Raw genomic sequence first — 27,688 nt, forward strand, 5'->3', positions numbered from 1 at the left:
GAGCATAAACCTGGAGGCTTACAAAAAAGGTTCAGTTTAAATTTATGACAATGCAGCGAGTGATGGAAAGAAAATTGGTAGGTGTTTTAAGAGACAAGAAGAGAGCAGAGTGGATCAGGGAACCTACCAGGGTTAAAGATATCATAGTTGAAATCATGAAGAGGAAGTGCACATGGGCCGGACATGTAGCGCGGAGGCAGGATAGCCGCTGGTCATTAAGGGTAATTGAGTGGATTCTCAGAGAAGGCAAGTGGTTTAGGGGGAGACATAAAGTTAGGTGGGCTGGTGAGATTAGGGATTAGGAGGCAACAGCAAGCACCGGATTGAGTTGACTGGCAGAACATGGCAGAGGCCTTTGTCCTGCAGGGAGCGTATAGTCAGGCTGATGATGAAATGTCAGAGCCTCATATACTGTGCACTTCAGTGCGCGCTGAAACACATCAAGTGGTCAAAATTTCCGGAGCCCTCTACTACGACTTGCCTCAGAAGAATGAGGTGTTTTACGCACTAAAACCACATGTAGATATTATTAATTTTATAAAAACATTTGCTACTTCATCATTGTCTTCTTAACTATTTTTGTGATGGGGCACATCAGCCATCGTCAGGCAGCTGTTTGATAAAAACGCACCTCCATACCGGATCAAAATGGAAAAAGCATGAGGAACTTTCTCAAATATTTCTAAATGGACGGTGAGACACATAAGGTTCATCACAGCGCCTTCAGCCAGTGATAACAATAACTGCAGCTTAGTGATTCATACTACGTCCCAAGGATTATCCGTGATATATCTTAGGAGATTTATCGTCGCGCTGCTAAGCCCGAGGACGGGAGTTCGTTTCCCTGCCACAGTGGCCGCTTTGATTTGGAGTTGAACGTGAAAAAAAAACAGCAAATAAACTTGAGCACTCAGGTTTACGTTCACGTTGGGGAACCGCAGGTAACCGGCATTAATGTGTAACACCCTATATAGTACCACTTGCGCATGCTATAGTATCGTTGTTTTGACACGTGAAATCTCAGACACTATGTTAACACAACCATGTAATTTTCTAAAATCGTGATGCGCACACACACACACACACACAGACACACACGCGCGCGCGCACACACACACACACATACACACACACACGCACACACACACACACACACACACACACACACACACACACACACACACACACACACACACACACACACACACACACACACACACACACACACACACACACAAAAGGCGGCAAGTCGAAGATGACGCCGGAGCTCACTCACGGGATTATGGCCATCGCCTAGATTGCCCCCCCCCCGCCTTCTCCGAAAGGGGAATGACGATGTTTTCGCCAATGAAATAAAATGTTTATTTTTATAATCATCATCCCACATGCATGCATATTAGTACTCAGACCACGTATGGCCCGTTGTCACAATTCAGCTGGTATTGAGAGAGAGATATATATATATATATATATAAGAAATAGGAGAGGAACAGAGGTCAACTAGACTACGCCCAGTTTTCTACCCTGCACAAAGAGAGGGGAAGAAGAGTGTAAGAGAGAGATAGACATGTTGCACACACCACACACACACAGTTTTTCATAGGCGGCCGCTCAATGTTGCTATATATCTTTAAATACTGAATGAGGGCTCTAGTAGTTCTCAAGGCTCTTGTGCTATGAGGCCAGGTTCCCAAGAGATTTCCTTCAGAGAAAGATCTTTCCTATGATCGAGTCTGCTCAATGCACACTGGAGAGTCCGGCGATCTTAGGGCTCTGCGTCCTCCCGTAGCCATCTTTCGGCTTCTCGACACTGGTGAGAATGAAAACGCCGAGATTTCATCCAGGGGAGTTTGCAGAACATTTTTCAGGCAGGGCAAGTTCAACAACTCGATGTGTTCACGCGTACGTCTGTTCGTGTACGTGTACATAAATACGTGCATACATGCAAAATTGAAATATTCGAAGAGGGGGTGGCAAGACAGACCCCCCTCCCATTCTTTCCCTCTGGCCACGTCATTGTTGTCCTTTTGCTGGTGTTGTGTTCACCACTTGGTCAGTGGAATGGTGAATACGTGCAGACGCCATCTCCACAACTTCGTTTGAATGTACCATGTTTATTTCCTAGCCGACTGTCCCAGCTGATTTTTCAACTATTTTCAATATTTTACGCAAATATTTATCCAGTATTGTGTGGCTAAGAAAAAAAGTTCTCGCTCAAATTATCTTCAGAAAAACGAATATTCTCGAACATTTCGGAGCACTTCGAGTTTTATCAACCAGCGTCAAATGAGAAAAAAAAATCCCCACAGAATTCTCAATTTTCGTAACTATCACAGCAATTGCATTTCTGTCGTCTTTAAAAATGTATTTATTAGTAGAAAAGTTATTAGGGCACCATTTTCATCTTCATCTTTAAGTTTTTAGCTCTTATAAGCGATGTAATTGGACCATTTCAAGGACGCACCATACAAGAATTGGTAGGACATAAAGTTTTCATAAAGATTGCATGCAAGTTCCCGCGACATCTGTTATCCACTAATGTTTGCATCATTTGTTTCCTTACGGTGTCCACAGGCCCCACTATTTAACGCAGAGTTTGTGAAATGTGCTCGGGTTTGCGATATGTGTTTCTCCTGTTTAGAAAAAAATATTTACAGTATGTACAGAACACAAAGGCTTCATTACACAGTAACAGGGCATATACACTTCGGCACATCTATGTATCACGACCAACATCACTACGTTGCAGTGAAGACATTTGCTCTAATATACATGATATTTTCCTAATTTTTAATCCCTCATTTCTCTGCCACCACGTGTAGGGTAAGAAACTGAACATAGATTAGTTGATCCCCCTACCTTCCCCATGTTTCTTACCTCTCTCTTCTCAAATGTGGCACCTACGCATGTCTGTTCTTGCGGTTCTAAAGCAACATACCGGTTCTTTGAAGAAACTCACACGACTTCGTTATCACAAACACTAATATCAAGTAATCGAACAAGGTTGAAGTTTTAAAAGCCCCCCCCCCCTCTTTTTTTTTTTTTCAGCCAGCCTCTTTAACTTTTTCGAGCTATTACAGGTTGGGCTTCGCCACACAATTTGATGGCAGGAGATGTAAGCGTGATTTTAAAGCAGCGTATTGACTTGCGGTAGACGTGCCACACGCTGTAATTCATAGTATTTTGATCCGATAACAAATAAACCCGAATGAATCAAACACGTTATGGCATTTACCAGTGCGGTTATTTCGTGTCACATGATATGCATTCCATTCTTATGAAAATGTGCGCGATAGACGAAGTCTCGGGAACTTTAACGCGCAAGCGACGCCGCTACCGCCACCTCGTGGGTTAGATTCAAAACGTCAGTTTGAATACTCCGGCCTCTACGACTCGTGAATGCCGCCAAATAGCCAGCAAAAAATTTAACGCTGGCAGTGCTAACGCAATTACTGATTAACGGTCAGCCACGCTAGTGTAGATTATAGCCATGGCGAGGTTTTGTCTGCGACATGGATTTTCATACACTTTAGTTCGTGACTTTTTTGCCATCTCGAAGGTTGTTGTCGAGTTAAACAAGGCACAGTAGTTCGTATCATTGTGGCCAGATGGCGCTATGTTCGCAAAAAACAAGGAAACCAGGAAGGAAAGTGCGGATGGAGCGGTGTCTGACGAGTGTGACCTACAATTACGGCCACTCAGCGGAAGCGTTCGCGCGTGAACAAACGCTTCTTTTGAGGTCGCCGGGGAAATAGGTGGCGACACACAATAGCCGCTCGCCCTTGAGTTGAGCCGTTGCGCCACCCGACGTCTGTCGTTTTGCGGGGTTACTGCCCGTCGAGGCCAAAGCCATCGGGGATCGGTAAGCTGAGCTTAGCTGACCGTTCGCCGTCATGCTAGAGGCGCGAAAAATTGTCCAATAACTGAATTCGCGTGTGCAGACAGATTTTTTTGCTCCTTGTGAGAGAGAACGGCCGGGGAAATACCAACTGTGACAGTTGTGGCAAATGGAAAACGGGACCCCAGAGGGCACAGCGTGGCAGTGGACACTAAAGAGAAACAATGACTTGATTTAGATTGATAAACCGAGAACTCTAACGTCACAAGTTTCGCTATCGTAAGTTCACTATTAGTGGAGAAAAATGAAGGCTGAAGTTTCATTTTTTTTTTTAATTTTGCGCCGAAATCTCCGCGCGTAACGTCAAATCGTCAATCAATTGAAAATCTATTTGTCTCATTTTGGCAACATAGGATCTACGGAATTTTATGAAAGTTGGTGTGTTAGGTCTGTGGAACCCACATATATCAATGTACCTAATTTTTATCTTTTAAAAACTACCTAGAACTCGGTAATGCTGTCAAAATCTATGACGTCATGGTGTTTCGTGCGGAAATCTGAAGATGGTGTTTCCAACCGCATTTGTTTTTATTATTATCGCGCGTTTTCTCGTTTTACGAGCGTTGTCTTGCGGTAAATGTGGTGTTTTCGGCACTGTGAAAGACTGCACTAACGCGCAAAAAAACGGTGGTCCGTTTAATGTCCTTCTAAACTCCTTTTAGGCCACTCTGGGCCCGACCAGAGTTCTGACGCGAGATTAGAGCTTGTTGTTGCCCAGCGCCTCCACTAAATTAAGTAGCAGGTTCACTGAAGCTCATGGGGAAATCTAAACACGCTGTCAAACCCGCAGGCCGTGCTAGGTCCTTGCTTCAACCACACGATCTCCAGTCTCCAGCCACCACGGAGGAAGGAAAAGGTAAGGAGAGGCCCTGACGTCACTCGTTGTGAAGCCGCGATGAAGCCGGAAGTCGGCCATATTGAGTAGGCAAATTCTCCTCTCTTGTTTACATATGAATGCGAAGCAGAAGGCGCGACTCCCTCTCCGGCTCGGAAAGCACGTGGGCTGCGCAGCGCGTGTGTCGTGACGATCCGAAACTAATGGAACTGGGCTCATCACTCAGAGCCAGCAGGACACCTTCAGCGAAATCGCTTCATCCGAGTAATAACAAAGAGTAACCGCTCGCCGACAACGAAGCAACTACGAAAGAACGCGCGATAGATGCAATGACAACGGCGAGTGCTTTCACGTAATTCAGCAACTGTACAGACAACACGATCGGTCGTGCGCCTTCTACGGTTGCATTCCGCCACGTGACTGACGCAGCGTCCTGCCACTGTGTCCGTGTTCCGCGTGAAACTCACCTGCGTCAGCATTCTGCGACCGTGGTAACTTTGAGCACGGTGCTAGTGACAGTTGAACGTGGTTGCTGTTACGTTGAGATTACAAGCAATGCTGGTGGAGAGTGTACCAAGCGGAACAGAAAAGGTGTTTTAATACGCACGTGCAAGTTGTTACTGTACACACACAACACGAAACTACGTATGTGCACATGGTCCTCACGGCGTCTTGCTGGGCTCAACAGCGTCGTCCATTGTCACAAGCAGGAGCACTGCTCAACCGTCACTGACCTGCAAGGCGTTCGTCGTCATTCAGCTTCATCATGGTGCCCAACGCCATTTCGCTGAACACTAACTGCTTCATCCGCGTCATCCGCCGCACGACACATGGATATGCACTTGTTCTACGCACTGTTGAAACCCCGTGATGGACAAAGAGATTTGTAAACGTTGCTAAGAGTAATGTAACAGCCAGACGAACACTGCGTAACCAATAACGCGGCGCAGAGCACAGATATTGTCCGCCACGGCTCAGCACGAGACCTGGGGAGGCACACATTCCGCCGCCAGCCGTGGCCGCTCACTGCTAGACCAGCTTCACTGCGCAACACGTAACCATAACAACGCCGCCATTGTGCCTACTGAATATGGCCGCCATGATGTCATTTCCGCCACATTTTTTACGCCCTGCGCCGGCTGGGCATGCCCTCTCCTTACCTTTTTCCTTCCTCCGTGCCAGCCACAGTGGTGACAGGGTTGCTTATCTGCCTCAACGTGTTCTTTTGTCTCAAATATATAGTTGAGACATATATTTATGAGCCATATATTGTTGAGACATATACATTGAGTATATATATGTATATATAGTTTTTATAGTTGGTACTAATGATCTATATTTAGCCTGACATATGATCGAGATGGATCGTTCTTTAAAGTAATCCACGAAATTGCATGTATGACCGCTTGAAAGACTTCCCGTGGAAATGCACTACGCTAACTTTTCTTTTTTCCTTTCTCTTCTTTTTCTCCAACTTAATACTTCCGCGCTGCCACAAAGCTAGTTCCTACTTTCCATAATGCAACCTGATCGGTTCATCGTCAAGTTGCTTGCAAACGAGTCACTAACAATGACGAGAGAGACCCCTGGGTTATTTGAGTAGATGGGCCCGCACTTACACGTCCTTCGATTTACTGCAATAACGTGACTGTGCTACATTAAAATATTACGCGTTTCGAGTAGTACATTTTATATATATGCGAAGCGTCCCGAATAAATGTATAGCACAGTTGCTCTGAAAGCACAACAATGAAGGTACATGCTGATTGCTCAAAGGTGGCGACGAAATTTTCAAGTTTCCTTGCAGCGCTCCTTTCCGTATACTACTCGTAATAAATACACTAACACGCGTCATCTTCATTGTTCCCTCAACAAGCGTCCACGTGTCACCACATGGTACCTAACTGCGTCAACTATAGCGTAATGCTCATCACGGAAAAGCGATTGTCATCAAATTATGGATGACCACGTCAGCCGTAGACAAAGATTTGTTTCATAATGCTTTGAATTGTGTGCTTTGTGGGACAAACATATAATGAGTCACGCGTTGAATAAGATTAAACGAATGCGATTTGACGCATCACTATTATATAGAGTTCACATGAAGTCTCTCTAGGGCCCCTAAACCGCCCAGAGGTTGAAAATTCGTTGCGGTGTTCCAGTTGTGCATGAGTGTACAACGAACACATTGACCTGATAATTTTTTCGGAATGGTACCGTAATAGCGGAGTTACACCTGATTGGTGATACAAAGAACGCCCTTGCTCGTTTCGCTCTTTCCTTCCCTGTTCGGCTCGTCTCTCCTCCTGACGGAGTTTGCGCCTTGGTGGAACTTAACATGGGCCAGCGGGACGTGGAACGGCTGCCAGCGTTCGCGGCTCAAGCTACGAACCTCTATCTCCCGTGCTGCTGAAGTATACAGTGTGGTAGTGTATGAATCAGCACAGGCGCAGGTTACCCTAGGATGTATTACTTGGGAGCGCACATCTTGCCTTTTCTGCTCAATTGACGACGCTTTGAAGCAGTGCCGTTTTGAGAACCTTCGTTTATTACGTGCTATAGTTGATGTCATCTTGAGCGGGATTCGTGACATCCTGGGTCCAAGTATACCCAACCAATCGCAGCTGCCACAACAACTGGATCATGATCGTGGATGGGCCTTAGTCTTCGGGGCGGAGATTGTTCACAAGCTATAATATATTAATGCACAATAAACAATCAACCACTTCCGAAAAGACACGTTTCACTTTCGTGTTACACCGATTCCCATTACAGAGGGATCAGCCATGTTATTCTCTTTTTTCCCCCTTATTTTGGCCCATAGCAGTAATTAGTGGCGAGGGTGGACAGCTATACGCCACTGAAATCGGTTGTTGTGATTTCAAACAGAGCACAAAAAAATAAATCTTTTTTTTTTCATGGTGGTCAGCTGTTTGTAGAGCTGCGTGAACGCGATTGACAAAATGACTGCCGCCGTTATTTTCTTTCGTCTCGCTGGATACAACATGTTTTACACGAAGCAAGGCTCGAAGCAGCGGCAACGGGGTCTGACGAAAGTAGTTCCGTTCGGGGTCAGTGCCGTTTGTGGCGCGGCCCAGTGAGCGCCTGGCCGGAAATGGGGCAAGAAATGAACATTCGTAGACTGGGTGCTATTGGTGCCGGATATGTTACCTGTTTCTCCCGGAGTATACACCTGATGTGGAAGCGCCCGTCCAAAGCGACAATGGAAGAAGCGATTGTACATGCATGTGCTGCAGTTCGACATGAACGGGGCTACATTTAGTGGTCTCTGTGCCCACGTCCCGAGCCGCTATCTTCCCGCGCTCAGGTGAGTAGTCGCTGCGGATGAGCAAATATTTGAGCTGCGCGTGAAACAGGATATACGCCGCGAGACTATTTTAGTCCAATAGACAAAAACAGTTGTCGTTTCACTGCCGTGTTTATGTGTTGTATACTTGTCATGAGGCACTATCACATTGCTGAAGGTTCTCTTTATTTTTATCTTTCGCTGTGTAATTTTGATTGGCGTATTGTACGTCTCACTTCTTCTAGAGACAAGTTGAAGCCATTGTCATGAAGTTGCACACATACGAACGCATGCATAAGCATTCATAAAGGGAGGAAGGAAGGAAAATAGGAGGGAAAGAACGGCAGGGAGGTTAACCAGCCTATAGACAGCCGGTTTGCAACCCTTCGCATGGGAGAGGGATGGGGGAGAAAAGGATAGAGAGGGGAGAGGGAAGAGAGATAAACACAGCACATTAGGCAGTACACGCGTGCACACTCAGTCATAGTCCATTCTTGTCTTTCGCGGTGTGTGACATTGCTGTTACAGCCGCTTGTTCAAGTCCGTGTCGCGTAGGAATTTCAACAGTGATTTTTTTGCCTTCTGTTGCAATCCTCTCTCGGGCACTTGAAAGAATAGTGTCCACAGACATTTGGCTGTTGTCGATGCGCGCAAGAACGGACGCCAGTGATTGTCTCTGGATGTCATACAACGGACAGTGGCACAGGATGTGGTGTAGCGTCTCTTCGCAACGACAGGCATCACAGAGAGCGTTGTCGGCCATTCCTATAATAAAGAAATAAGATTTTCTAAATTTCACTCCTAGCCATAAGCGATGAAGAAGGGTGGCTTCTCTTCGGTCGAGCCCAGTGGGCATGCGGAGAGCCATCAAAGAGGACAGGGGGTGTTGACGATTCGTCTCGTTGCTTAATGGGCACCATATAGATTGGTCAAATCCTTTACCCCATTATCTTTCGTAAAAAAAAAAATTCTAGCTACGACTCTGGCGTTGCAGCATTTGGATGCCCACACATCCTCCTATATATCGTATATATTTCAAGTAGAGGGAGTAGTTCGGAATGAAAACAATTAGGTTACTCTCGCCAAAGTATTATTATATTGAACTTCCTGCGAGGACAGTAAAAAGCCGGACGCTGCGCTTCATATTTCCTTGAAGATGGAGTGACATAAACTGTGTTCTCCTTTCTGGTGATGTGGATTTCCTGGTGCTGCGTCCCTGACAGGTGGAGTGACTAACACGCACACACGCAAATATATATATATATATATATATATATATATATATATATATATATATATATATATATATATTGCCGCGCCCGAAACAAAGAACGAGGACGATGTGCGCGCCAAAACAGCCTCGTGAAAAGGGGGACTGAAGAAGACGACGTGCTTTTGTTTTGCTTGCCTGCTCTTGGCTCCTGCATAAAAACACACGCCGTCGGTTCTCGGACTCAACGTCTCGGTGCACTGCTTACGTTGAACCACGACAGTGGTGGAGGCGCTGGGTTGCAAGCCTGCCGATGCTCAACACCCCATCTGGGAGCCGTTCATCAAGTCCCGACACGCAGCCACCTGTTACGACACCAGTGCACCGCCTCAGTCGGCGGTTGCTATAGGCCTATCTCCTGAGCTGACCTCCTTCGACGAACATTCTACCAGGCAATACGTACCTCTACCAATGGCCTCCGCTAGCCAGCCACAGTTGGTCCAAGGGATACAAGGCAGCCCCGTTTCCAATCCAGCCCAGGTAACACTTCTTCAGCCGCTTGTGCCTGATCGCTTCGGTGGTGCCCCACATGAAGATGTTGAAGATTGGCTTGAACATTACGAACGCGTTGCCGACATCAACCTGTGGAATGCTCAACAGAAGCTCGCCCGCACGTACTTCACTCTCGATGACGGCACTCACCCGTGGCTTGAGAATCGAGAAGGCCGTATGTCCACATGAGATGAGTTTCGTCAGCAGCTTATTGACACCTTTGCTAGCGTCGACCATCGAGAGCGGGCTCAGAAGTTGCTCGAGTTAAGGCTTCAAAAACCTAACGAAACTGTGGCAATGTTTGCTGAAGACGTGACGCGCCTCTGTCGTCGGGCTGATCCCCATATGTCCGAGAAGAAGTTGCGCTACCTTATGCGCGGCGTGAAAGAACAACTGTTCGCTGGGCTTGTGCGCAATGCCCCAACTACCGTGGCCGATTTTATAAGAGAAGCCACTGCCATTGAGCGTGCTCTGTACCAAAGATCGAGGCAATATGATCTCTCGTCCACTACCACCCCAATCAACGCCGCTTCAGTGACTCTGGACAATCAGGGCTCCCTACGTGACCTGATCAGAGATATTGTCCGGGAAGGAATTCAGAAGCTTTGGACTCCTCCAGTGGATACACCAGTGACCGCCATTGCCGCAGTCGTTCGTGACGAACTTAGGCATGCTTTTTCAGCAGCTGATCTCGGTCGCGATCAGCGTCAACTGAGTTACGCTGACGCTGTCCGCCGTCCACCACCCGTCCCGCCTATTACATCATACTACCAGCCACCTACAGCCGCACCTTCGTCACAACCATTGCAGGAGGCTTTCAGACGTCGGCCCATGGCTCCGACGTCTCCATGCCACCAGCCACCACTTGCCGCGCCTTACTCACCACCACGAGAGGACATAGGACGCCCACAATTTCACAGAACGGACGCTTGGCGCACCGTCGATCGGCGCCCTCTCTGCTTCAACTGTGGTGGTGCCGGCCATATAGCTCGCTATTGTTGGTACCGCAACACATCGCTTCACCCGTCTCGGCCAGGGTACGATGGCCGCCGTCCCAACGACGACTACATTGTTCGCCATGACGACCCTGGTTTTCGGGGACCTTCAACAACGTGGTCTCCCTATCACAAGTCGCTTCCTAATCGCCACCCCAATTCCACCCACAGGTCACGCTCTCCATCCCCTGCTCAGACATCGATCGTCACCGAATCGACGTACTTTTGCTGACCTTCGGAGAACAAGGTCGCCCAGCCCTTACCGGGGAAACGAAAGGCGGCTACCTATCGGGGTAAGGTCGCATCCCGACCACAAGACGATAAAAAGTCCCCAGTACTGCCGCTACAGAACGACTCGACGCCGACGAATATTAACAACTACGAAATGGTGATCGCCGACCTCAATGTAAATATTGATGAAGAGCAAGTGACGGCCTTAGTCGATACGGATGCTGAGTTTTCCATAATAAGTCACAAGCTGGCTGATCACCTTAGAAAAGTAAAAACACCATGGACAGGACCACATATAGGAACAGCGGCTGGTCAATTGCTGCTCCCTACTGAAAGATGCACAGCAAGAATCAGCATAGGAGATTCTTCTTTCGTCGCGACTTTCATTGTTCTCCCAGAGTGCTGCAAAGATTTAATTATAGGAATGGACTTTCTCCGGGAGCATGGCGCAATAATCAACATCTCGGACCGCATGGTTTCATTTTACGAGAGTGCTCGTCTGACTGATCCTACATCACCAGAGCACAAATCCTTTCGTCTCAAAGACCACAATATAGTCGTGCTGCCTCGATCATGTATCCTCGTTTCAGTAGCATGTGACGTACCGTTCGACGGTGAAGGAGTCGCCGACCAACTAACCTCACTGCTTTTCACACACGGGATTTCTGTAACACGAGGAATAGTCATTGTCACCGACGGCTGAACGAACTTGCTGTTGACCAATTTCACCTCTGAGCGACGGCACCTTCCAAAAGGCACAACGTTAGCACATTTAGACGAGATCGCAGATGTTTGTGACTGCTTTTCAGCACTCGAAGCAACACCTGCACAAGACCCACGTGACCTATCTCCTATCCTTGACGTCAGCCCTACTTTAACTCAGCAACAGCGGGAACGCCTGCTTGTGCTGCTAGACGAGTTCCACGACTGTTTTGCGTCGACCTCGAAAGTTGGCCGGACGTCCTTGACCAAGCACCGAATCATCACAGAGGGCACGGCTAGACCAATTCATCAAAATCCGTACCGTGTGGCTTCAAAAGAACGAGAAGCAATACAACAGCAGGTAACAAAAATGCTTGAAGACGACGTCATTCAACCGTCGAAAAGCCCCTGGGTATCACCTGTTGTTCTAGTGAAAAAGAAGGACGGCAGCCTGCGTTTCTGTGTGGACTATCGAAAGCTAAATCAGCTTAGAAAAAAGGACGTGTACCCGCTTCTCCGCATAGATGATTTGATTGACAGGCTTCAAAACGCACGTTACTTATCTTCCATGGACTTAAAGAGCGGATATTGGCAAATTGAAGTAGACCCCAGGGATCGTGAAAAAACCGCTTTCGTGACCCCAGACGGACTATACGAATTTAAGGTTTTACCATTTGGCTTGTGCTCCGCACCTGCTACTTTCCAGCGTCTCATGGATACCGTTCTTTCTGGGCTTAAATGGAGAACCTGCCTAGTATACCTTGATGACGTCATTGTGTTTTCTACAACGTTTCACGAGCACCTTGAACGATTGCAAATGGTCTTGCAGGCCATACGGGCCGCAGGCCTGACGCTCAAGCCGGAGAAATGTCACTTCTGCTTTGAGGAACTGCAGTTTTTTGGCCATGTTGTCAGTTACGCAGGAGTTCGTCCAGAACCCGAAAAACTTGCCGCCGTCGCACAGTTTCCAACACCATCAGATAAAAAGGCAGTGAGGCGTTTTCTGGGTCTCTGTGCATATTATCGGCGGTTTATTCCAGATTTTGCGCGCATTGCGTCACCTTTAACTCGTCTCACGAGGGATAACGTTGCATTTGTTTGGGGCGACGAACAGGAAGATGCTTTCAATGACTTGCGGCAACGCCTACAGGTGACCCCCGTTCTTGCCCATTTTGATGACACAGCCCCTACAGTGCTCCATACTGACGCCAGCAATGTTGGCCTCGGAGCTGTGCTTGTGCACCGCCAGGACGACGAGGAAAGTGTGATCGCTTACGCAAGTAGAACTCTGTCACGCACAGAAGCAAATTACTCGACCACTGAAAAGGAATGCCTCGCCGTGATGTGGGCAGTTATGAAATTTCGCCCATACCTGTACGGCCGCCCATTCAAGGATATCAGTGACCACCATTCGTTGTGTTGGTTAACAAGTCTGAAAGATCCTTCCGGGTGATTGGCACGCTGGAGCCTTAGACTACATGAGTTTGATATAACGATGGTGTATAAATCCGGAAAACGACACACGGACGCCGACTGCCTATCTCGATCACCAATAGAGTCGGCTGCTGCTTTTGATGAAGAGACAGCGTTCCTCGGAATCCTCGACACGTCAATCGTCACAGATCACCAGCATGACGATCCTGAGCTACTTGGCTTGATTAATTATTTAGTAGGACGAAGCCAGAATGCACCCAAAGCCTTTACAAGAGGACTATCGTCGTTCTGTCTGCGAAACAATGTCCTTTACAAAATGAACTTCTCGTCAGACGGGTCCACCTACCTGCTTGTCGTCCCTACCACTCTTCGTTCTGAGGTGTTGCAAGCGTGCCACAACGAAGTAACATCTGGACATTTAGGCTACATGCGCACTGAGCAGAGTTCGAGGGAGATATTACTGGCCTAGACTCACCGCTGCCATGAAGCATCATGTTCGGACCTGCCTCGATTGCCAGCGGCGCAAGTCACCTTCAACGAAACGAACCGGTTTGCTACACCCTGTCCAGATCCCGACAACGCCATTTGACCAAATCAGAATGGACCTTTTTGGCCCACTTCCCACCTCTAGTGTTGGTGACCGCTGGGTTATAGTGGCGACCTTACTCGCTACGCCGAGGCAAAAGCCATCCAGAAAGGCACAGCAGAGGAGGTAGCCCGGTTATTCATAGAGAACATTGTGCTGAGACACGGTGCGCCATCGATCGTTATAACAGATCGCGGAACTGCATTCACGGCCGCGCTTTTAGATCATGTGTTGGTGCTCAGCGGTACTATTCATCGCAAGTCGACAGCTTACCATCCACAAACCAACGGGTTGACCAAGCGACTTAACAAAACTCTGGAAGACATGCTTTCAATGTATGTGGACATCCAACACAAAAACTGGAACGAGATTCTCCCTTACATAACGTTCGCATGCAATACTGCGAAACAAGAAACCACACGGATGACCCCGTTCAGCATTGTTCAAGGACGAGAAGTAAGAACGATGTTAGACGCGATGCTGCCACACGAATGCGATGACAACGAAACGAGTGCTGACGCGTTTACTCAACGCGCAGAGGAAGCCAGGCAGCTCGCACGTCTGCGAATATACCAACAGCAAGAGTACGACGCAGGCCGCTATAACCAACGTCATACACCTGTAACGTACGAAACCGGGGACAGGATATGGGTGTGAACGCCTGTACGAAGACGGGGACTACCCGAAAAGTTGTTCAGAAGGTATTTCGGACCTTATCGAGTGCTGCGACGACTATGTGACGTTACCTATGAAGTCGTCCCGGAAAGCCCAAGCTGTTCAAGGCGTCGCCAGCACCGACCTGAACTTGTGCACGTAGTGCGCATTAAGCCATACGTCAGCGAGTGACTCTGCGGGGCACCGCTTCTACGAAGTGACTTCATGTGCTAATTACTGTCTCAGCCAGAGCATCGGGGCGATGCTCTTTTAAGGGGAGGCAAATGCCGCGCCCGAAACAAAGAACGAAGACGATGTGCGCGCCAACAGCCTCGTGAAAAGGGGGACTAAAGAAGACGATGTGCTTTTGTTTTGCTCGCCTGCTCTTGGCTCCTGCATAAAAACAGACGCCGTTGGTTCGCGGACTCAACGTCTCGGTGCACTGCTTACGTTGAACCGCGACAATATATATATATATATATATATATATATATATATATATATATATATATATATATATATATATATATATATATATATATATATATATATATATATATATATATTATATATATATATATATATATGAGAGAGATGAAATAGATTATCAGAGTTTCTTCCGGCTACCGTAATAAAAGTTATAAACTTCGAGAATAGTACAGTATAGGAAACAAAACAATAAAATATTTATTTAATCCTAACAGTTTCGGCTGGTAGACCAACCTTCTTCGGAGGATCTAAGTGAAATGGTACAAGTGCCCGTAGCAGAGGGTGACCCTCTGTATATATATATATATATATATATATATATATATATATATATATATATATATATATATATATATATATATATATATATATATATATATATATATATATATATATATATATATATATATATATATATATATATATATATATATATAGTGGGAGTAATAATTCAATGGGCCAGTTAGAATATATCGGCCAAACAGACACGCCATTTCGGCTGCGGTTCAATAATCACCGGTACCACGCCACTTCAGTGCCGAAGCTACCTTTATCTAGACATCTGCGCCTGCCAAACGACAGTTTTGAAAATATCAGCGTAACTCTTTTACAGTCCGGTTTCTCAAACAGACGCGAGCGCGAACAGCGTGAGGCATATTTTATTTTCAAATTTCGAACATTAGTAGCCGGCATCAACGAAGACCCCCGAAAACTCAACTGCCTCCGAGAAGTAAGCCAGGAGGAAATTGGTGACAAAGATTGATAGCTAGAGACCATGCTTTTTTCTGACTGACTCGTACGTGTACACTGTCCTTTCTTGCTTTTTGTTTTTCGTTTTTTTCTTCCTTTTTTCTTTTTTTCCACATGCACATACAAAGTGTTTACGTTCGCCTACCACTTGATGACCATTGAAGGGAAACGGACGAAGATCAAAGGTAAAAAGGTAAAAAGAGCCGACCGACCCATTAACGGGAAACCCTTCCTTTACGCACGCCGCACGCCGACCGACCCATTACGGGTAAACCCTTTCTTTACGCACGCCTTCACGGACCCTCCCGGCACCACGGCGACAATCTTGGGTGGCCCGACACACATCGAGAACTGAACAGCACGTGATAAGAACCGTATGTGGACGTACACGGACAGTTGGTTTCGTTCTCAGTGTTGACAGTGGTTCTTCCTCTTTTTTACTTTCTTTCTTTTCTTTCTTTTTCTTCTTCGTCTTTTCCCCCCTTTTTCGTTTTTTGTTTTTTTTCTTTTTTTAGTTTCCTCTCACTCTCGCAAACATGTTTCAAGGTGAGAGGGACGCGGCTGCAACGAAGTTTGGAAGCTCATGTCAGTATAACTCATCCCCTGATGAAGGGAGGACCCCTCCCGAAACTGTTGGGAAAGAAATATATTTATCCTTGTTGACAACGCTCCCGTTGTGCCATATCCCATATATAATATATATATATATATATATATATATATATATATATATATATATATATATATATATATATATGTGTGTGTGTGTGTGTGTGTGTGTGTGTGTGTGTGTGTGTGTGTCTGTGTGTGTGTGTGTGTGTGTGTTTGTGAAAAGTAAATCGACGAGTGAATTCGACGAAAGCGCTTTAGAGGTGCTCCTAAATCTTGTACTTAAACATAATAACTTTGAATTCGACCAAAAACATTATCTGCAAGTAAACGGAACTGCCATGGGAACCAAAATGACCCCAAATTACGCAAATATTTTCATGGCCTCTTTAGAGATTCCTTTCCTCGAAAATTCTCCATTCAAACCTATATTTTACCAACGTTTCCTAGATGATCTATTCTTCGTGTGGGCCGATAGTCAACATAATCTTTCCAAATTCATTTCCGGTTTCAACTCCCTGCATGCTTCGATAACATTCACGCACACGTATTCGCAGAAGAGTGTTCACTTTCTGGATGTCACTGTATCACTAAGTGGCACCACCATATCTACTTCCCTGTATAAAAAACCAACTGACCGCCAACAGTATCTGCATTTCCATAGCAGTCACCCCCATCACTGCGAAACAGGTGTTCCTTACTCTCAAGCCCACAGATACAGAAGAATTTCTCTGAAATCACGCAATTTGACACCCACGCACATGAATTGAGAGCAGCCTTCTTGCGTCAAAAGTACCATGAAAAAATAATTGACAATGCAATTGAGCGCGCTCGTTCTTTGGACTGAAAATCAACAATGGGAGAAAAAGGCGGGAATAAAGATGATATAACTTCAGGGGCAAATTTAATCCTCACATACTGCGCCGCCGCCCCTCGAGTGAATTCTATACTAACCCGCCACTTCAACATACTTAAACAGAGTAGTCGCCTCTCTGCCGTTTTTCAGACTCCGCGCAAGGTGGTTTACCGAAGAAATAAAAACCTGAGAGACTTACTGGTCAGGGCGAAAACACACAAATCCGACCACCATCAGGGCTGTAGACCGTGCGGGAAACCTCGCTGCAGGGTGTGCACACACATGGTGACCACAGATACGGCCGAAGCCTCCTGTTTAGACTATGTGTACAAAATTAAAGACGACCTTAACTGTGACTCAGCCAATGTGGTATACAAAATTCGCTGTGAGGTGTGCAAACAGGAATATATTGGACACACGGAAACCGCGTTCCGTTTGCATTTCAACAACCACAGCGCACACGTAAAGGGCCTCCCCAATTTGCCGTTCTCCAAACATATCAATCTTCCTGGTCACTCTTTCGAACGCGTAGGTGTCATACTCCTACAATCCGGCTTCCAGAACACACGGGAGCGCAAACAGCGGGAGTCATACTTCATAAAGAAATTCAGATCACTTACCCACGGAATCAACGAGAGCCCTGGGCGACTGACGTGCCTCCGCGACGTTTCGTGAAACACAGAAATTGAATTACTCAATTAATTTCTTTATATATACGTGAAGTCGCACACGTAAGTTGGTCAATATAGCGCGTGAAACAAAACGAATTCGATGCTACGTGAACCAAACGGCGTGTGTTAGTATTATTAGACTTTATTTTCATTTCTGAGTACTTTTTTAGTATTATTTAATTTTTATTTTTTTGTTTACGTTTTCGTTTGTTCATCCTTTACAAGAATACCCATTCATTTATTTTCAGTATGACTGGTTGTACAGTTTTCTGCAAGAGAGGGCAAGTGGAGGGAGGGGGAGAGGGCACATTAGCTTTCCAACGTGGCCATTATTTTCCGAAAGCTGGAGCAGGTCGTATGCGTGTGTGTGTGTGTGTGTGTGTGTGTGTGTGTGTGTGTGTGTGTGTGTGTGTGTGTGTGCGTGTGTGCGTTCGTGCGCGCGCGCGCGTGTGTGTGTGTGTGTGTGTGTGTGTGTGTGTGTGTGTGTGTGTGTGTGTGTGTGTGTGTGTGTGTGTGTGTGTGTGTGTGTGTGTGTGTGTGTGTGTCCCGATTCCGCGGGCCAACCGCCGAACCACGTGAACTTAAACTCGATCCATGTGTGGGATGCGAGTAAGCGGCAACGTGTTTCACATTTTTCCGTTTTTCTTGGTCGCCTCTGCTGGCGGCGCGTCTTACCTATACCCAATAACAATGCCAGAATTACCCGCTCGTTTCCGGCGGCTCTCCATCGCTCCTTTCTAGTTCCTCTCCTTCTGCTTCTTGTTGTCTGTTTTGAGCTTGAGTTTGAGTCACTGCCACAGGGCAACCTCATCTTGCTGGGTTGGATACCAATCGGGATGCACCAATTACGTACAATGAAATTACAAAGCACTTTTACTTGGAACGCCGCATTTTTCCACCACCACATTCGAAACTTAATCGACCGCAGGCATTAACCCTACGCCTATTACAGACCCACACGTACCCAAACCTTGCCACGCTTCACGTTTATTATCCCGGTGCATACCCCAGCGACACATGCCCATCATGTGGACACACAGTGACACTCGAACACATGCTCTGGGAGTGTAGAACAACTCCTCCCGACTCTACCTCAAGCAAGTGGGAGAGGTCCCTCAGGAGCTCACTCCTCGCCGACCAGCAATGGGCCGTCCAGCAGGCCCACGAAGCGGCCGCCAGGTACTCCCTGTCGGTCCCTACGTGGGAGACGCCCGCTACGCGCTAAGCGCGTCCTGCAGGACTCAAATAAAGTTTTTTCATACCATTCCATTTGAGTTTGAGTTTATTCAACCACGTGACAAGTACACGAAAATACAATGTATACGTGGTTTGGTGCGAAGGGAAAAAAGCTGCATTTCACAGCTTGACTGGCCCCTTCACCCAGAAAAAAATCTAAACTACAAATTTACAAAAAATACAAACATTACAGGCAGTGGAAAGTGACAATAAAAAAAGAAACACGCATGTTGCCCATGACAGCAAATAATAGAATCACAACTCTAAAATACATACAAAAATATTCATAACAAAGCAATGCATGAAAGAATAAAAACTGAATAACCATTACAGAAATCACCCAACATTCACTTACAACACAATCAGCACATCTGATTTAACATTTCAGTTTTAGACAATATACGCAGATTATCAGTTGTTAGTTTTCACTTGTTCATCGCACTTGTTCATCACACTTGCTACCTCGTTCGCCCGTTTGTCTCGTTCTTTTGTGTTTTTTTGTGACCCTCTGCTACGGGAACTTGTACCATTTCACTTAGATCCTCCGAAGAAGGCTGGTCCACCAGCCGAAACTGTTAGGATTAAATAAATATTTTATTGTTTTGTTTCCTATACTGCACTATTCTCGAAGTGTATATATGGGATATATGGATATATATGGGATATGAAGTTATATATGGGATATGGCACAACGGGAGCGTTGTCAACAAGGATAAATATATTTATTTCCCAACAGTTTCGGGAGGGGTCCTCCCTTCATCAGGAGATAACTCATCCCCTGATGAGTTATATATATATATATATATATATATATATATATATATATATATATATATATATATATATATATATATATATATATATATATATATATATATATATATATATATATATATATATATATATATATATATATATTGTTACGAGTGACTGTGTTTATTTACAGATGAGGTGAAATGGCGTTGTGAAATAGCAGCGTACTTCTGAGACAGGCCTAGAATGCTTCCACCTAACCACACAGTCCAGGTGCCGCCCCACTACTCTTCTTCTTCTTCCGCGCCCCATAGGCTTGCGCATCTTCGTTTCATTTCCCCCGGCGGCAGACGAAGCTCGCCGAGCGAGTTAAACAGGCCTATGATGGTACTGCTTGAGGCGGGCTACGTGAACAATTTGCGTAGTGCGCGAACGCCGGTTATTGGCTGTGACTCGGGCGACAACGTAATTCACGTCACTGAGACGAGTGACTATCACGAATGGGCCGGAATAGTTTGCTAGAAACTTCCGGTACAATCCTTTTTTACGGACAGGAGTCCACAGCCACACGTAGTCACCAGGAGTGAACTCTACGGGGTATGCTTGGCATTGTAGCGACTCTTGCTGTGTTCTTGCGAAGACAATGTTCGAAGACGCGCTAGTTGACGTGCTTTTTCAGCGCGACACAACGTCTGAGCGATGGACAGATCTTCCTGATGCGAGAAAGGTAATAGAGTGTCCAGAAAACTCTGTGGATTTCGTGCGTAAAGCAGAAAGAAGGGCGAATGTCCAGTAACTTCATGCTTGGCGGTGTTATACGCGTAAGTAACAAACGGTAAGACGGCGTCCCAGTTCCTGTGGTCAGCATCAACGTATATCGATAGCATATTCGTGAGAGTTCGATTTGTTCTCTCAGTGAGACCGTTAGTTTGCGGATGGTAAGGGGTGGAGTGGCGATAAGAGGAGCCACAGAGGCGCAAAATTTCTTCAACCACATCGGCCATAAATTGTCGTCCACGGTCACTGATGACAACCCGTGGAGCACCATGACGCAGTATGAGCCGTTGTAACAGAAAAGAAGAAACAGCGGCTGCTGTGGCCGATGTCAGTGCGTCCGTTTCCGTATAACGCGTTAAATAATCCACGCACACTATAACATATCGGTGGCCCGATGGGGTCTTTGGACGGGGTCCGAGCAAATCGATGCCGACTTTTTCAAAAGGGGATGTCGGTGGAGGGATGGGCTGCAAATAACCTGCCGGGGCAGTGGTGGATCGCTTGTAGCGCTGACATATAGCGCAGCTGGTGACGTACTGTTTTGTGGTCTTCCACATTTTCGGCCAGTAGAACCTCTCACGTAGTCGATGTAGCGTACGTGTGAAGCCGAGATGACTGGATGTTATGTCATCGTGCGCAGAACGAAGGACGACCTGGCACAGGCTTTCCGGCACCACCAGAAGCAAGGGGAGGTTATCGGCTGAATAGTTTCTTTTATACAGCAAGCCATTTGAAATTTTAAAGTGCTTGTCGACGGAGTTATGTGCAGCTTCGAGCAAGGGTTTCAGGGTAGGGTCGCGCTGCTGCTCACGTTTGAAGCTGCTGGCATCTGGGAAGTCGGACGAGACAGAAACTAAATAGTCATCAATGTCATTGTCATCAGCATTGGTGTGTACTGAAGGAAGGCGGGATAAGCAGTCGGCATCTGTGTGACATCGTCTGCTCTTATAGGTAACAGAAAAGCTGTACTCTTGGAGGCGCAACGCCCAACGAGCCAGCCGGCCAGACGGGTCATGAAGTCCCACAAGCCAGCATAGTGAGTGGTGATCGGTCACTATTGTGAACTCGCGGCCATGTAGATACGGTCGGAACTTCTGAATGGCGAAGACGACTGCTAAGCACTCGAGCTCGGTGACGGTGTAGTTCGTCTCTGCTCGGGTCAGTGTCCAACTGGCATATTCTACGACGTGCTGGCGGCTGTTGCAGAGTTGGACCAGCACAGCACCAACACCTAGCCCACTAGCATCAGTATGAATTTCAGTCAAAGCATCAGGATCAAAATGCTTTAGGATGGGTCCTGAAGTCAATAAAAATTTCAGCTGTTGAAATGCAGCCTCACATTTATCATCCCACAAGTACGGTGTGTCTTTATGAAGAAGGGACGTCAGTGGTGAGGCAAGTTGTGCGAAGTTCTTAATAAATCGGCGGAAATATGAGCACAGACCCAGAAAACTTCGCAGGTCCTTCACTGTTCGTGGTGGTTCAAAGTTGTGAACCACTGCGGTCTTCTGTGGGTCTGGTCGCACGCCTTCTTTATCCACGAGAAAGCCTAATACGAGGGCTTGACGTTCTCCAAAATGACACTTCTTTGAGTTTAAAACAAGGCCAGGTTCACGTAAACATTCAAACACAAGCGACAAGCGGTGGTCATGCTCTTGAAAAGTCTTGCCGTAGATAATCACGTCATCTAAATAGCACATGCAAATTTCCCATTTTAGTCCACGGAGTACTGTATCCATAAATCTCTCGAATGTCGCTGGAGCATTGCACAAACCAAAGGGCATAACGTTGAACTCAAAGAGACCGTCTGGTGTTACGAAGGCCATCTTCTCTTTATCTGCGGGATGCATAGGAATTTGCCAATACCCAGAACGCAAGTCAACAGAAGAAAAATAGGAGGCAGAATGCAGGCAGTCCACGGCGTCATCTATACGTGGTAAAGGGTAGACGTCTTTCTTTGTGATGGCATTTAGGCGACGATAGTCTACGCAGAATCTCCATGAATTATCCTTTTTCCTCACTAGAATGACAGGAGCTGCCGATGGACTAAACGATTATTGTATGACGCCCTTCTTTAGCATGTCTTCAACTTGCTCAGCGATGACTTTCCTTTCAGAAGGCGATACGCGATAGGGCTTCTGGCGTATTGGTGGTGCTTGGCCTGTATAGATGCGGTGTTGCGTACGTGAAGACGGTGGCGTAACGGTAGACGTCTCGTCTTGGGCAAAGTCAAAGACTGAGGCGTAGCGTGCGATCACCTCCTGCAGCAGCGACCGTTCAGTTGATGGAAGTGACTTGTTAATCATACGGTCAATGCTGGCAGAATAGTCGGGGTACGAGTTGGCGTGGGGTTTCTTTACATCCACCGACAGTTGGAGTGACCGTATGGTAAGAGTGTTTTGCTCTTGAAAGCTTGCCAATTTAAGTCCTGCAGGCAGATATATGGGCTGCGCGGAAACGTTCACAGTCCACAAATTGGCACAACCATCGACGGTAACACGAGGCAACGAGGCACAACAACGTTTTTCTTAAGTGCGTTACTGAAGTTCGGCTCGGCTAAACAGTAGTAAGAACCCGCACAAGAACGCGAAGAGTTTACAAGCACAAACATTGCGGTATGTGGGGTATGTCACACACAGAAAACACTTCCAAGCAGTCATCAACGGTATCTTTCGTCAATGGAGACGGCAACACGGGACGAAAAATAATCCCACCACTACCACAATCTAAGTTGCACCATATTCCCGCAAAAAATCTATACCTAGAATGACGTCGTGGGTTGCTCGTGCAAGCACCGTTAGTTCAGCTCGAAACGTTTGATTTCCTACAGAAAGTAAAACAGAACAAACTCCAACCGGGCTCAACGTTTCTCCCCCTACGCCGCGGAACGTAGCACTCCGATTCCAAGAGGAGTGCTACGTTCCGTTACTTTCGTCCCAAGGCGATTTTTAAAAGACATGCTCATTATGGAAACGGCAGCACCAGTATCAACTAGTGCAACAGTACTCACATTGTCTACAAAAAAAAATGCCCGCAGCTTCCCTCGGGGGAACACTGAGGAGGATGCGGACCATATAATTGGTTAACGGGGTGTTAAAGTGCGACTTACTTGGGTCGATGGCTAAATTGGTTAACGTGGTTGTGAAATGGGGTGTTAAATTGCGACTTACTTGGGTCGATGGCTAAATTGGTTAACGTGGTTGTAGGAGGGGGTGTTAAATGAGTGAACACGTACACACGTATGCGAAAGGGCGGCGCTGGTCGAAGGGACGTCGATCATTGTGTTTGTGGATTCGTTGGAATTCATTTCACCGCGACCTTGGACGTCGACGCGCCGTACAAACCAACCGACGAGCGGCAACTGAGCGAGCGAGCGCCGACCTTGAGTATATATACAGCACGACGGCGCATGCACTGTCAGCTGTTGAATGTTCTCGAAGCGCGACGCCACATGCGCGTCCACTGGAGAATCAGGAGAATTGTAGATGTCGAACGCGGTGTGTAGAGGAGGAAGGGTGCACAGATGGTGGAGGAGTGAAGCGCGCGCGGTGTGTAGAGGAGGAAGGGATGCACAGATGGTGGAAGAGTGGGCGACGGCGCGACGGCGCATGCGCGCGCGTCAGCTGTCGAATGTTCGAGAAGCAGTGTGGGCGGCGCGGACGACGCGGACGGCGCACTACAAGGCGCGAGTATAAGATGCTCCGCATCTAAAACACTCACTTTGTTCTCAACCATCACAACACAAGGGGGTCTTGCGGAAGATGATTTTGCGGCCTCGCCCTCTTTGGTCGCACCAGTTAGTTTCCCAGTGGTGGTGGCGTCCCCGAGCGGCGACGCGGAGACGGGGATCGCTGTTGGCGTGCGGGTGGTGGGGTAACGCTGCGGTCGGAGCAAGGCGAGTCAGCACGTGCTGCGTGTTGCTGTTGGAAAGAGCCCTGAAATGCTCGAGACTCGCTAGCAGGTACATAGGGCGTGTACACGTTCAATCGTGGAGCTCGCTGCTGGCGACGGTAGCAGTACCTAGCGATGTGTCCAGGTAGCCCGCAGTTGTAGCAAGTACGGGTGTCGCGTCTAGTCGTCCCCGGCGAAGTAAACCTCGTCGGTTGATAAAAGCCGGGCGATGGTGGTCGAGGAGTGAATCGCTGTGACGCAGCTTGCCTGCGTTCCTGGTTTTCGAGTGGTCGTTCACTCCGTCGTTCGAACCGATCGGTGTAATTTGGGCGAGGCTCAAAGCAGCTCTGTCGCATCCGAGGTACCAGTGGTTCACGGGGCCGTTGGTCGAATGCACACTGATGGCAGACACCAGCGGTGTCCACAGCTCGCAGTTCAACAAGTTCTTCCTTAACCACTCGTCTTATAAGAGAAGTGCCCACTTGCGATCGTGGGCACATTCTCAAGACGCCCAAATTTTGGTAGGATTCTCCTCCTCTTTAGCGCTTCAAACGCTCGGCAGTGTCTCTTTAGGTCGGAAGGTGTGCGTAAGTCTTCCTTAGTGATAAGGAAATTGTACACGTCTTCCGCGATTCCCTTCAGCAAATGACCTACCTTATCTTCGTCACACATGGTCGCACTCACGATTCCGCAAAGCTTCAAGACGGCCTCGATGTAGGTGGTGCATGTTTCGCCAGGTAACTGAGCTCTGCGTGAAAGCGTTTGCTCCGCCTGCTTGACCTTAGCTGTTGAGTCACCAAAACACCTCTTCAGCTCGTCCACGAAAATGTCCCATGTGGTCAATGCACTCTCATGGTTGTCGAACCAAAGAGACGCGGTGCCGACGAGAAAAAACACCACGTTCTCGAGCTGCTTAGCAGTGCTCCAGCGGTTGCTGCGACTCACTCTTTGGTAGTGCTTGAGCCAGTCGTCAACATCGTCATCCGGCTGCCCCGAAAAGGTCCTCGGCTGACGTTCCGGTATGCCGCAGCGATCTTGTCCTAGCGGGTGAGCGTGTTGCTCATCATCAATGAGGTTGTTATGGCCTGCTCCCGCGTCCTCCATGTCTGGTAGCTGTGGTGGCAAGCCTGCCAAGCGTCTGCTCCGTCGCAAAATCGGTAGAGCTTGGTCGTCCAGATCGATGTACCCGGCACCTTCCACCAAACTGTTACGAGTGACTGTGTTTATTTACAGATGAGGTGGAATGGCGTTGTGAAATAGCAGCATACTTCTGAGACAGGCCTAGAACGCTTCCACCTAACCACACAGTCCAGGTGCCGCCCCACTACTCTTCTTCTTCCGCGCCCCATAAGCTTGTGCATCTTCGTTTCAATATATATATATATATATATATATATATATATATATATATATATATATATATATATATATATATAATGAGATATAACAGACAGTAATGCCAAGGAATGTACAGGGGAAGTTATTAACATTAATGGAATGTAAATAAGAAGAAAGAAAAGTGGATGAAAAAATTACCAACTGTAAGCAGGAATCGAACCTACGACCTTCGAATTACGCGTTCGATGCTCTAACCACTGAGCTATTACAGCGGCACTCCCTCCATCCACTTTTTTGGGTTTATCTGTGAATTTAGAAGTAGGAGCGACAGTCAGCGCCATCTATAAGCCAAACAACGAGTGTGAAAACACTCTTATGCGCATGTTTGGCGTCACGTAGCACGTGAACTTATTATGAGCGGGCAGCTGATTAATTGTCCCTCTTATACAACCTAAACACACCAAGTCTGCCAGTACGAGACCCTCGTTCAATGAAATAAGGGAAAGAAGTGTATACCTAAGGGCTCGTTTTTCCGTGTTTTTAACACAATAATAATGAGATATAACAGACAGTAATGCCAAGGAATGTACAGGGGAAGTTATTAACATTAATGGAATGTAAATAAGAAGAAAGAAAAGTGGATGAAAAAATTACCAACTGTAAGCAGGAATCGAACCTACGACCTTCGAATTACGCTAGAGCATCGAACGCGTAATTCGAAGGTCGTAGGTTCGATTCCTGCTTACAGTTGGTAATTTTTTCATCCACTTTTCTTTCTTCTTATTTACATTCCATTAATGTTAACAACTTCCCCTGTACATTCCTTGGCATTACTGTCTGTTATATCTCATTATTATTGTGTTAAAAACACGGAAAAACGAGCCCTTACGTATACACTTCTTTCCCTTATTTCATTGAACGAGGGTCTCGTACTGGCAGACTTGGTGTGTTTAGGTTGTATAAGAGGGACAATTATTCAGCTGCCCGCTCATAATAAGTTCACGTGCTACGTGACGCCAAACATGCGCATAAGAGTGTCTTCACACTCGTTGTTTGGCTTGTAGATGGTGCTGACTGTCGCTCCTACTTCTAAATTCACAGATAAACCCAAAAAAGTGGATGGAGGGAGTGCCGCTGTAATAGCTCAGTGGTTAGAGCATCGAACGCGTAATTCGAAGGTCGTAGGTTCGATTCCTGCTTACAGTTGGTAATTTTTTCATCCACTTTTCTTTCTTCTTATTTACATTCCATTAATGTTAATAACTTCCCCTGTACATTCCTTGGCATTACTGTCTGTTATATCTCATTATTATTGTGTTAAAAACACGGAAAAACGAGCCCTTAGGTATACACTTCTTTCCCTTATTTCATTGAACGAGGGTCTCGTACTGGCAGACTTGGTGTGTTTAGGTTGTATAAGAGGGACAATTATTCAGCTGCCCGCTCATAATAAGTTCACGTGCTACGTGACGCCAAACATGCGCATAAGAGTGTTTTCACACTCGTTGTTTGGCTTATAGATGGCGCTGACTGTCGCTCCTACTTCTAAATTCACAGATAAACCCAAAAAAGTGGATGGAGGGAGTGCCGCTGTAATAGCTCAGTGGTTAGAGCATCGAACGCGTAATTCGAAGGTCGTAGGTTCGATTCCTGCTTACAGTTGGTAATTTTTTCATCCACTTTTCTTTCTTCTTATTTACATTCCATTAATGTTAATAACTTCCCCTGTACATTCCTTGGCATTACTGTCTGTTATATCTCATTATTATTGTGTTAAAAACACGGAAAAACGAGCCCTTAGGTATACACTTCTTTCCCTTATTTCATTGAACGAGGGTCTCGTACTGGCAGACTTGGTGTGTTTAGGTTGTATAAGAGGGACAATTATTCAGCTGCCCGCTCATAATAAGTTCA

General features: G+C 46.7%; 1 protein-coding gene across 1 annotated transcript in view; it reads left to right on the plus strand.

The window, feature by feature from the left end:
• Nucleotides 1-27,688, plus strand: part of LOC119188205 (solute carrier family 23 member 2) — a 143,971-nt gene that overhangs the window by 8,025 nt on the left and 108,258 nt on the right. The gene's annotated exons all lie outside the window — the stretch shown is intronic.

This window comes from Rhipicephalus microplus, chromosome 1 (genome assembly GCF_043290135.1).
Source record: "Rhipicephalus microplus isolate Deutch F79 chromosome 1, USDA_Rmic, whole genome shotgun sequence".
NCBI lineage: Eukaryota > Metazoa > Arthropoda > Arachnida > Ixodida > Ixodidae > Rhipicephalus > Rhipicephalus microplus.